Here is a 13489-nt window from a genome sequence, read left to right as displayed (position 1 = left end):
ATTTTTCAGGAATGGAATTCCAAATTATATTTTAAGGAAATTTGAGTTTCTTATAGTTTCTGTGCAACCCCCATAATGTTTTCAAAGTATACAATATGTTTATTGTTAAAGTGAAGAAGCCTGTGTGGAATCAAGGTCCTGTCATTTACATGAGTGAGTGCAGGTGACTGTCTTCCAATACCTAACATTAAATGCAGAAAATAAACTGTAGAAACAGAGAAAATAATATTAAAATATATTCTGTGATGGCCCTATATATACTGTGAATTTTAGTCACATAATTTTATATAACATGCCCCAAATACATAGCGATTTATTGTGTTTATCAGTTTCAAAAAAATTTCAATCCAAAGAGATTTTACAATCTCTCCAATTTCAAGATCATTTAATTACTGTTGTTGCTGTTTTGTATACCCAGTGACATTAACATATACATTAAAATTAAATTGCATTTTTAAATGATTGTGGATTTATATTTATTATGATCACTAATTTTCAGTGGTTTGGTTTTACATTTTACCGATTCCATGGTTTTTGTGAAGTGTTCACAGCTCCAGGTTATTCTTGATATTGTAAATGGTTACTAATGCCAAACATTTTACTGATAAGAGTTATGCTCTGACATCAAATCCATATCTGTTTAAGAAGATTCCATCAAGTTACAAAGGACCTAACAAACTGTAAGTCTGCTTTAAGGAAAATATTAGTCTGTTCACAAAGTGAAGCATGGTTTAGCTCATTAGAAAAGTTTGCTTCTTCCAAGACACTTGATAGAGACTGTACTTTTACTATAGAAATCTCAGATATTAAAGTAATGTAATGTTAAATATCTTAATTTAGTCATTCCAGTAATTTTAGTTCTGAACACAATATATCCAGATTTTTGTAGTTCTTTTTTGTTTTTGTTTTCATTGATACATGTTTCCTTATGTTTTAGCTTTGTGTCTTTCTTGGAAGGCAAGGTCACATCTAAATTTAGGAAAAAAGTTTTAAATCATATAAACAGACTTGTTATATAAACCTTATAAGTTTTTCTTCATCAAATATCATAAGGGAAGCTAAATTAATAATAAGATATGAGCCAACTAACTTTCCCAAAATAGGTTTAAATTATTGACTACATGTATATAGTTATTCATAATAAAGAATAATAAAAAATAACATTACAACTTCTCATAATTACTTCTCATTATGGACTTAAATTCCTTACATATGTGTTTATATTAACTATATTTTTTGAAAAAAATAAAACAGGTAGCAAAGCACCTGAAGAGAACTGAATGCTTTAAAATTGTGGTATGGTTCTTTAATGAATCCTTAAAATTTATACCCAAGCCATATTTTTTCTTTTTGCAGGATGCCTATTTCAGTCTTTTGAGAGGCAAAAAAAAAAAAAAAAATGTGGTTAGATGTAATAGGATGACTGAGAATTCATATGAGTAGTACCAATTTCCAACTTTACTCAGAAAAAAATTGAATTTTTCTTCCTGCCTACGGCTTTCATAAAAGTTTCAGTTGAAACCACATTGTCTGCAAAGACCTGTGGGGTTCCCTGCCCTGGAGTCCGACTGCAATGTATCTCAGCTTGTTTTCTCTTGGTGACATTGCAATCACTCAGTGTGACCTGGATGTGCACACTTGGGTTTTAGGACCTACTAAATGACTTTACTCTGTGCTCAAATCAAGAGCTGTCTGACTAGATTTGACATTTGCTGGCATAATTATTCAATCTCACAGTGCTGTTCTGCTCTTAGTGCTCACAGATTTCTTTGTTCTTTTCCTCAAGAACACTGATGTTTTAAACTTGCATTTATCAAGAGCTATCTCTGTGAAAGCAATGCCAAAACCAGGTCATTTTATTATAAATAATTAATAAATTTTAATGCTCAACTTAGTAAAAATTCAATAGAGATGATTTTAATTACAGAAACTTTACTTCAGTCTCATGTGTGTGATATATTTACATGTTTGGAGCACTCATGAATCTCATTAATTAATGATATTTAATTATTATATAATGTATATATAAATGAGCATATTAAAGATAAATCCATCTTACTAATATGATGCTATCATACATCACATGTACAATTGTGGTAGTTTTAATGCATTCATGTACTTTATTTAAAAGCATAACATTTTTCAACCTGGGTAAATTTTCATGTGTTTGAAAATGTTCTGAAAGTTTTTCATGGGTAAACATGAATAACAATCAAAATATGAAACAAAAACCAAAAAGTAGGTAATTAGGAAAAAAACTTATGACAATTACTTCTAAAGAAAAAAAACACATGATCATCTCACCAGATGCTGAGAAAACATTTGACAAAATTCAACACCCCTTCATGGTAAAACTATTAGAAAAAGCAGAAATACCTATATATAATAAACAAAATATACAGCAAACCATCAAACTAATCGGTGAGAAACTTGAAGCAATCCCAGTAAAATCAAGCACTAGACAAGGCTGCCCACTTTTCCCATAACTACTCAACATAGTACTGGACATCTTGGCTGGAGCAATTAGACAGCAAAAGGAAATCAAAGGGAAACAAATCAGAAAGGAAGAAGTAAAAATTTCACTATTTGCAGATGACATGATAGTATACTTAAGTGACCCCAAAAATTCCACCAGAGAACTCTTACAACGTTAAACAACTTCAGAAATATGGCTTGATATAAAATTAACTCAAACATATCAGTAGCCTTCCACTACTCATAGGAAAAGCATGATCAGAAAGAAAGTAGGGAAAAGATACCCTTCACAATAGCCACGACCAATATAAAATATCTTGGTGTGACCCTAACTAAGCAAGTGAAGGACCTATTTGACATAACTTCAAATCACTGAAGAAGAAAATTGAAGAAGATCTAAGAAGATGGAAAGATCTTCCTTGCTCATGGATTGGAAGGATCAACAGTGTAAAAATGGACATCTTACCAAAAGCCATTTACAGATGGAACGCAATCCCAATCAAAATTCTAACTCAATTCTTCATAGAGTAGGGAAGAGAAATTTTCAGATTCATCAGGAATAACAAAAAACTTAGAATAGCGAAATCTACTCATAACAACAAGAAATCTTCAACAGGATTCACCATCCCTGACCTCAAGCTATATTACAAAGGAATCATGTTAAAAACCTCATGGTACTGGTACAAAGACAGGCAGGTAGAGCAATAGAACATAACAGAAGATCTAGAAATGAACTCTCACATATATGTTCACTTGATTTTTGACAAAGGAGTTGTAAACATTTAATGGAAAAAGGACAGCCTCTTCAACAAATAGTGTTGGTCCAACTGGCATTCAGCATGCAGAAGAATGAAAATAGACCCTTTCTTATCTCCTTGTAAAAAACTCAAGTGCAAGTTGATCAAAGATCTCTACATAAAACCAGGTACACTGAAACTATTAAAAGAGAAAGTAGGGAAAACCTTAAAACACCTAAGCACAGGGGAACGGAACCAGAATGGCTTATGCTCGAAGATCAAGAATATATGAGTGGGACTTAATGAGATTGCAAAGTTTCTGTAAGGCTAAGAACACTGTTAAGAAAATGAAAGGACAAGCAGCAGATTGAGAAAAGATCTTTATCAATCCCACATGTGATAGACATCTAATATCTGATATATACAAAGTACTCAAGAAGATAGATTTCAGAGACTCAAACAATCTTATTAAAAAATGGGGTACAGAGCTAAACAAAAAATTTTCAATTGACGAATATTGAATGGCTGAGAAGAACCTAAAGAAATGCTTGACATCCCTAGTCATCAGGGAAATGCAAATGAAAACAATTCTGAGATTCCACATCATAGCAGTCAGAATGGCTAAGATAAAATCTCAGATGACAGCACATGCTGGCAAGGATGTGGTAAAAGAGGAACACTACTCCACTGCTGGTGGGGCTGTAAGATGTTACAACCACTCTGGAAATCAGTCAGGCGGTTCCTCAGAAAATCAGATATAGTAGTGTCGCGCCCCACCTTGACCAGCAAGGAAGACATGACCCGGGGAAGATCTTCTTCGAGCAGTTTATTCAGGAATGTTGTACAAGCTTCTTCTTCAGCTTCTGCTTCTGACCCTGCTCCCACGGGAGGGAAGTGAGCAGGCTAAATACTCTAGACTGGCAAACCATAAGCTGCCACGTGGGCAATGACAGGTTGTACCCATGCGGATGTTAAGGAGCCAGGCAAATGTGTCCAAATAAGGAGTTGTTTATCACAGGGAGCGCTCGCCATTGAGAAGGCGGAGGGCAGAGTTCGGCGCCATCTTTGGGGTTGGGCACAGCGTAGCTCCCTACATAGTACTACCTGAAGATGCAGTTATTCCACTTCTGCCATATACCCCAAAGATGCTCCAACATAAAATAAGGATACATGCTCCAACATGTTCATAGCAGCCTTACTCATAATAGCCAGAAGCTGGAAAGAACTCAGATGTCCTTCAGTAGATAAATGGATACTTCCAATTTAGAATGGAAATAATTTTATGTAGTTATTATATATGTCTTAAACATAGTAGTACTAAATTAACTAGTTAAAATTTAAATAATATATTTAATACAAATAATCACACTTAAAAGACTTTACCATGTACACTCTTATAATCAATAGTATAAATATATGAGCTATTGCTTACTGAAGGACAATGATAAAGTTGATAGCATTATGAGGACCTAAATTCCTTTTTATTTTTTTTTTTTTTTTTTGGTGGCACAATGACACATGAAGTAAATTATGTTGTACTCTTTGTTGCCAAAAATAAAAACTTTTAAAAATGATAAATACTGTTGATCAATAAATAGTTATTCTTTTCTGTGTTTGGTGTGTGCTTTTCTCCTGACTAACACCTAATAAAAACTGCCTTCTCTAACACCAGTGGAAGCCCTGGCAATCTCTCTGATGATCTTCCAGGAGGCAGCCTGTGTAAGAGCAGTAATCGCCCAGAAACCAGAAGGGCTTCCAAGGCCTGGAATCCAGTTACCTTGTACCGAATCTTCTGCAGCAGGCATGCTGAGGCTAGTTGATGGTGAGTACCTCACTCTGGATCTCATGGCTTAACTGAGTCTGTAAATCACTCAACTTCTTTAGCCCAGACAAGGCTGAGAGGACAATGGTTTTAAGGCTCAGTGAGCCACACAACTACACATTGTCCCACAACCTCTCTGCCTTGCTGTTGGGGTCATAGTGAGCCTGTGACTCATCCTCATCAGACTCAGAATACTCACTCTTTCGCCATTCCTCAGGCTTGGTGTACCCTGTATGACTAAGTGCATTGTCTGGGTCCTATTCAATAGCTACTCCTGCAGTAGGGTCCCACATCACATGTTCCTTATCAAACCCCTTCTTAGCATAGGCTCGAAGTCTCAGTTCCCAGCCCTTCCTAAGCTTGACAATAAGGATGTCATCCTGCTCCACATAGTCATTGGGGTCATTATCTTAGTTCCGGGATGTCACAAGAAAAACTCTGAGGCTGTTGGAGATGAGCTCTCTGGAGGTAACATAGCACGTCTGGTCTTCATTGCACCTCATGTCGAGAGTGAACTCCACAGAGCACTCGGGACAGAACTCTTCACCCGTGCAGTTCTAGGAGTACTGCAGCTTGTCCCCAATGTCATCGCTAGTAAGGTGGATTAAACCAAATCTGTGCACAACGAATTTATCACGAAGGACCGAGGAGTTGGCATCAGTCTAAACTCAGTCGATAGCTTTTACAGGCACCTTTGCGATGAAGACCCTTAGAATGGAATTGGCCACTGCCAGGTTCTCTATAATAAACTTGATGTTCTCTTCTGTGAGTTCTGTGATCTGCACTTTTGGCTGGTTTGCATACAACATTTCGACCACTGCCAGTCTCCCGTGTCAGCCCTATAGCATGCCTGCGCGACCACCAACCCTAAATTCTTTTAATTTCTCCTCAAACCTGAAATTTTGCACATTATATTATTGATTCTGATTGGAAATTTTTCTATAGTTACTAATTGTGTCTATTAATTTTTAATGGAAGTCAATTAACACCTACTATGTTCAGAATACTTAAAACCAGCCTCCGACATATCATTTTATGAAAAGTCTCTTTTTGAGCTTTGAGACTTATAAAAGATAATAGTCAAAGCAGAAGTTTAATATGCTTATCAAATGAAAGAAGAGACCTATGGTATGTCAAAAGTTGGCAGTCAGAAGAAGTGGGATTAGATATCTGAAAAAGTAAAGTACCCAGTTGAGCCTTACTGACGATGATTTACTGAGGAAAAAGTGCAAAACTGGGAGAAATTTGGTCATTAATCTACTACTTAGAAAACAAAAGGTAGGTATACCAGATGTATAAGACCCAAGACTTTCTGGATCGTCACATTTGCTGTGAGTTCATATATTCAGCTGCCTAATTGTTTCTAAAAAATTGTTTTTATATTATTGTCTGGTCCTTTCAAACTTTCCACCCCTCCTAAGGTCCAGCACAATCCAGGGCAGGATCATCTCCCTCTCCCACCAGAGTAATCAGGCAATAATATCTGGATTTGGTGAGAAAAAAAAAATCAAATAAGTAGTTTTAGCTTTGTGAATATGGAATAATGAAGAATTGAGGAAAAAAGGGTGGATATGTTTTAAAAATACATTATTCAGTTCTTAAAAATTTGGAAAATATAGTTGTTAAGAAAAATAAAAGTTCCCTAGCTACTTGGGGAAAAGTGAAGTAGTCCGCACAGCTTGAGTAAAAGTAATGAGCCACAGAGAAATCTAAGAATGAACATCTGCAGAAAGAAGGTAGGATCCCCATTAAAGGTATTCACAAGGGCCTAATGTTCTTTTGTGTGTGAAAAGTAGATAAAAAGGAGAGATCCTAGACATTACTAAAGAAACTAAGAGACATCCTATAACCTAACATTTATTATAAATATTTAGCAATAAATAAAATGGAGTGTAAATTTCTTATGAAATAGTATTTCATTGGGCCTTAAAGATAGAATAATTTTATAATATTATATATTATAAATAACTCTTTATAGGGTTATAGAGAATCTTTTACAAATTTAACCAATAAAATCCTTCAAACAAAATAATTACTAACATAATTTATGATCACATTTAAAGATTCTTTCAGGACAGTTATGGAAATTACAAAAATATATATGTTCAAAATATTTTCTCATATCTATTCTGAAATTAATTCTTTCTGTGTGATATTTATTTTTGAAAATTATCAATCAACTACTGAATTCTCATTTAAACTTTTAAATAAATTTCTATCCATAGTATATACAGTATAAAACTTTCTCAGACATTCTTAAAGCATAATCAAATATATTTTACAGTATTCAATATTTAGCACAATTTTTCATAGGAATACTTTGCAAATTCAGAAAAAAATTAGCATATATTAATGAATATATCACTTGGAATTTATATTATCTAAGTAGGCTCAAAAATCTATGGCTAGTTTAAATCATAAATACATGTAGATATTTTAAATGAATAATTTTCTTACAATATATTTGGGTGTATGGGTAGAAAATAATTTTGTAAAGCCAGAACTTAGAATTTAGAAAATTTGTATTTCTCAGTTAATTGGCATAATAATATGAATTTCAAGTCAATAATAGTCACTGCCTAGACAAAAATATATTTAAATGTTGATAATATGATAGGAATGTCACATGAGATAGATTTTTATTCTCATAATATCTGTTTTTCCTATAGCTCTCTCTTTTTTTTTTTTTTAAACGATTTTATTTTTCAAAACAAAGATAGATGTAAAGATTTTAAACATTTTTTGCTTAAAATTATACATATTTGTCAGTACTGTTTTTTCAGACATTAAAATAAATTTTACATAAAACCATGTGAATATGTTTTTTAGTCGGTACTTGATTTTTTTCAAGGGCTTGACAGTATACATTGAAAACGTACTAGTTGCAATAAGCGTACAGTACATGCAGAACAAAACGCAACGTGGAAATAGTCAAAGTCTTCTTGTTTTGTGAATATATGTATAGTTTTTGTTTTCTTTATTTCTTGGACTTCATACAGTCTGTGAGTTGTTTCTGGGGGAGTGCAAGCCTCTGGGGTTAGCATCCCACTATCAGTGACTGCATATTATGTCTGTTCTTTTGTGACTGGGTTATCTCACTCAGGATTATCTTCTCTAGATGCAGCCATTTTATAGCTCTCTCTTTATCTTTGTCTTTCTGTTTATGTCTCTGTCTCTATTTGTCTGTCTATATGTCTGTCTCTGTCTCTCTCTCTCTGTCTCTCTCTCTCTCTCATACACACACACACACACACACACACACACACACACACATACACACACAACATATACACATATGCACGTGTAAAAAAATATACAAAATTACTATAATTGAAAAAAGTAAACTAAACCAACAGATATAGATAGTTCAAAGTTAAAATTTGTTAAAAGATAATTATCTGAATATTATTAAATTCCATTTAAACTTCATTAAATATGTTTGTTAGTAAACCAACATTTAAGTAATAACTTTTGATGAAGAGATAGAGCTGGCATTTCTGTGGAAATCAGAAACTAGTACTAAGAATAGAATTTCAGCTAATATGAGTAGAATGTATCTTTCACTGGGAACTGAAAATTCAGATGGTTCTAAAAATGTAGAAAGATCATTAAGAATGCCTAAGGATCGATAAAAAGACCGAAGGGTCAATTAACTCTGTTTAAGAAAGTTAAAAAAATATTGCTTAAAATCTTCGGGATGATATCTATCAAAATACACTTGATAATTGGCAATGCACAAACACTTTTTTAAAAGAAATAAATGTGAAGTCTAAATATATTTGTCCTGCTGAAAATGTAGAGGAATTTTCATCCAGCAACCTGGCTGCTCTGACAAGGGACCACATCTAGAGGCATAATGTGGACAGAGTTGCAGACATACCCTGAATCGCAATATGATTTTGGTGGAATATGTACAGGCACTTAGCACCCACATTTAATCCCTAACACTAAAAGAAGGTTTAGTTTGTACAAGGAACCAGCAATATTTAAAAGTGACAGCTAAATGAGGAGAAGACAAAGTGATGAAAAAAAAGAAAGATTTGATAGAAGTGGTCAGACATAGAATACATGCAAATCACAGCAGAACACCACAGGAATGAGAGCCCACTTAAGAGCAGATAGAAATGAAAAAAGTTGATGTGTGGTATATGATGAGTATGTATGTTAGCTTTACCAGGACAGATGTACAGACAGAGGTGTCAGAGAGAACAAGGTAGTCACCAGTTAAGACAGAAGGAGCCAGAAGTTTAGATAATATTTTCTCATTTGAGACCAGACAGAGAAAGTAAGTCAGAAATCAACTGAAGCTAGACTGAACCAGCCAGCTTTGAGGATTAAATTATACTGAATCATCCAGGCCTAGGCCTAAAAATAGAAATAGGACATAGAAGCAAATGTTCAGAGTTCAGACAAAACCTATATTCCCACAGATTGGGTACATCTTTCATCCTGTCACCACATCTGAGAAAATAAGGTGACATTTATAGACAATTTGCTTTCATTACCTTACAGGGTAAAGACCTAAGGAGGGAGATGTTCAGATTCTTAAATGACTTCTGCTGCCCTATTTGCTGCAGCCTGACATATATGTTTTGAGTAAGAGTAAAAAATATGGTTTGAATTACGACTTTGTAAAATGGAAAGAAACGTGAAAACTATAATCTACATAAAAATGTTGTTCAGGTAAAGAATACATGTCTTCAATTATTTTGAAAAGAAATGACAGTAAAACTTTGATTTTTATAGCAGTTATATTTTATATCAGTTCTTGGCCTATAGTTCATTATTGATGATAACTTATATTGTTCCTCTTCATAACTTCACACATCATATTTAATTTAAATACACTACCACTTTTGACTCAACCTCTATAACAACTGTAAGACATAGCTTGAATTTTGTCTTGGACAGGAGTGCTAAAATAACATGTCAAAGCACCCTTTTATTTTTATCTTCATTAATTAGACCATCATGTGTTTATTTCTGTATATGAATTCGAATATTAAATAAATAATTTTAACACATCTTTCTTTCAAAAATATTTAACTTAAGCCAAGTTTTCCATATATAATGTAAAATAAGTCTGTATATGAATGTGCCCACCAAGATGATTAAGAGGTCAAAGCTACTTTTTGCCAAGCTAATGACCTTAGTTCAATGATTACATCCACATGATAAGGGGTAAGAATGAATCACACAACTTTTCCTGAGACTTACATACACACACACACTTACACAAATTCATATCATATATTATTGTATCAATACAGTGATGTTTGGCATGCATTCTCCTACATAAAATAAATAAATACAACTAATACAAATATTTTATTTATAAAGTCAAATAAGGTGCAATGCAGGCAAACATGAGAGCAAAGGTCCAAACTGTCTTCCACAGCTGTAAATTTTATGAAGTATAAAATCAACCTGCTAACTAGCTGCTGTGCAATAATGGCATAAATGTAGTTGTTGCAACCACTCTTTTTGAATTGTACTTGGGTGTTACTACATAGTAAATTATGCCTAGTACTCTAAGACATGTCAAGAGTCTAATTTTTGGAAGAACATTAACATAAGCTAAGAGTTCACTTGTATTGTAAAATTAATTGAAGTATCCTAAAGCTGCCTTTTAACATATATTTTTATCCTTATACATAAAAATTTCTCTTATAATTAATAATAAAAACTAGTCTTTTCATCGAAAAATTGAAAAAAAGATACCAGTTATTTGCTTTTGTTGACCTTCCTGTAGAGTTCCTATTTCCTCCTGATTCCTCATTCCTTTCCCCAACTTTTCCACAGGACTTTCTGAGCATGATATAATGTTTGGCTATGGGTTTGTGCATCTGTTTTGGTGAGCTACAGGGTACAGTTGCTTAGAGGACAGCTATATATGGCTTCTGTCTGTGAATTCATACTGAAAAATACAAATATAGCCGGAGGCTCCAAGGTAGTTGAAGGAGGAAGGCAGGCAGGCCTGCCATGTGTCCATATTGAAACTGGAGAGATCTCATAATAGCAACTTAACAGCACTCCTAAAAGAGCTAGAACAAAAAAAGACAAAAACATACCCAAGAAAAAAACAGAATCCTGGAAATAATCAAACTCAGGTCTGATATTAACAAATCAGAAACAAACAAACAAACAAACAAGCAAACAAACCAAAAATGACTCAAAGTAACCAAGTGATAGTTCTTTGAGAAAAGGAACATGATAACCAAAACATTAGCCTAACTTAAAGGCAGAGAGACAGTGTCTAAATGAACAATAATAAGAAGTAAAAGTGGAGAAATAACACAGGCACTGAGGATCTCCAAAGAATCATTCTGTCTTACTTCAAAAGCAGGTGTTCCACAGAACTGGAAATTCTAAATTAAATAAATTATTTTCTTGATACATCCTAATCACAAATGTTAAACCAAGATTAGGTGAACAAGCTGAAGATACCTATAACCCCTAAAGATATAGATGCAATCATTAAATGTCTCACGACAACAACAACCCAGGCCCAGAGGGTTCTAGCTCATGATATTAAAACACATTCTAAGAAGTGCCAATACAGATACTCTTCAACAACTCCACAAAATAAAAGCAGAAGGACAATTGCCAAACTCGTTTAATGAATCAGCAGTCACTCTTTCACAATACAAAATCCAGAAAAGAAAAATAATTCAGGATAAATTACCCTTATGAATGTTGGCTTGAAAAATAGGCAATAATATACTCACAAAATAAATCCAAGAACACATCAAAAACATCATCTACCATGAACCAAAAGGATCCATTCCAGGAATGCAATCATGTTTGAATGTATAAAGATCCATCAATGCAATCCACTCTATAAACAAACTGAAAGAATAAACAAAGAAACAAACAAATAAATAAACCAAAACCACATGATCATCTCATTAAATTCTTAAAAAAACTTTTACTAAATCCAACACTGCTTCCTGTAAAAGTATTAAAGAAATCAGAGATATAAGGCACATAACCTTAACACAATCAAAACAATATACAGCTAATCAATTGCCAACAACAAATTAAATGAAGAGAAACTTGAAGCAATACCCCTAAAATCAGGGAGAAGACAAGGCTGCCTACTCTTTCCCTATGTGTTCAAAATGGTACTTGAAGTCCTAACCAGAGCAACAATACAAGAACATCAAGAGAATCACAATTGGAAAAGAAGCCATAGTATTGCTGTTAGCAGATGATATGATTTTATACTGATGTGATCCCAAGGATTCTACCAGAGAACTCCTACAACTGAAAAACACCTTTAACAGGTGGCTGGATGTAATACTAACTAAAAAATACAAAAAAAATGAGTAGTTCTCCTTTATAACAATGATAATCAGGTAAGCAAGGAATCATGGAAGCAACATTTTTCACAATAGCCACTAATAATATTAAATGGCTTGGTATTACTCAAGTGTTAAAAGTGAAAGGCCAGTATAATAAGAACTCCAAGTTGTTTTCCCAATGTTGGGGAATGCCAAGGATCTGAAGTGGAGAGGGTGATTGGGAACTAGTGCAGTGCACCTTTGTGAAGGCAAGTAGAGGGGGGGGGGAATGGGCAAAAGGGGATAACATTTCAAATGTAAGTACAGAGAGTATATAGTCAAATAATTTAAAAGATATCTGAATATTTTCCATGCTCATTTGCCTATAAGGTTAACAAACTAAAAATGCTCATCTTACAAAAAGCTATCCACAGATTCAATGCAATTTCTATCATAATCACTGCACAGTTTTTTAAGACAAGAGAATATTTCTCAACATTATATGGTAAAGCACAAAGCCTAGGATAGCTAAAACAACCCTGTACAATTAAAAAAAAATTTCCGGTAGTATCCTCATTTTTGGTCTCAACCTGTACTACAGGCAAATAGTAATAAAACCTATATGGTATTATTGTAGAAACAGTGTTATCGATGAAATTAAAATTAAGAAACAGAATTAAACTCACATACTTATAGACATTTGGTTCATAACAAAGGAGCCATAGCATACAATGTTAAAAAAAGAACAGCTTCAACAAACAGTAGACTAACTAGAGGTCTGCATGAAGAAGAATAAAAATAGATTTGTATTTATCTTCCTGCACAAAACTCAAGTCCAAATGGATCAAAGCCATCAACATAAAACTGATTCACAGAATCTAATAGAAGAGAGAGTGAGGAATATCTTTGGACTCCTTGTTACAAGGAACAACTTCATGAAAAAAACCTCAGTAGCTCAGGCTGTAAGATTGACAACTGATAAATGGTAGCTCATCAAAATGAAAAACTGTAAGGCAAAGTGTGGCACCCACACCACGAATTCGATGAAGGGCTAAGGTTTTGAAAGAAAGACACAACTCAGTTATGTGTGTTACCAAAAGCATTTTACTCCATCTACAAAAAAACCCAGCACGACTAACTCCAGTCTTCCAATATATACACTTAGGGGTAAA

At 33.8% G+C, this 13489-nt stretch overlaps 1 pseudogene across 1 annotated transcript; it reads right to left on the bottom strand.

Annotated features, from left to right (window-relative positions):
• Positions 1–5024: 5024 nt before the first annotated feature.
• Positions 5025–5843, bottom strand: LOC308420614 (DNA-directed RNA polymerase II subunit RPB3-like; annotated as a pseudogene). The gene has a single exon. The product of its transcript is annotated as a DNA-directed RNA polymerase II subunit RPB3-like (transcript).
• Between the last annotated feature and the right edge of the window lie 7646 nt (positions 5844–13489).

Source organism: Micromys minutus (genome assembly GCF_963924665.1).
Source record: "Micromys minutus genome assembly, chromosome: 5".
In the NCBI taxonomy this organism is placed as follows: Eukaryota; Metazoa; Chordata; class Mammalia; order Rodentia; family Muridae; genus Micromys; species Micromys minutus.
Note: the sequence above shows the minus strand (reverse complement) of the source record. Positions and strands in the feature narration are given on the sequence as shown.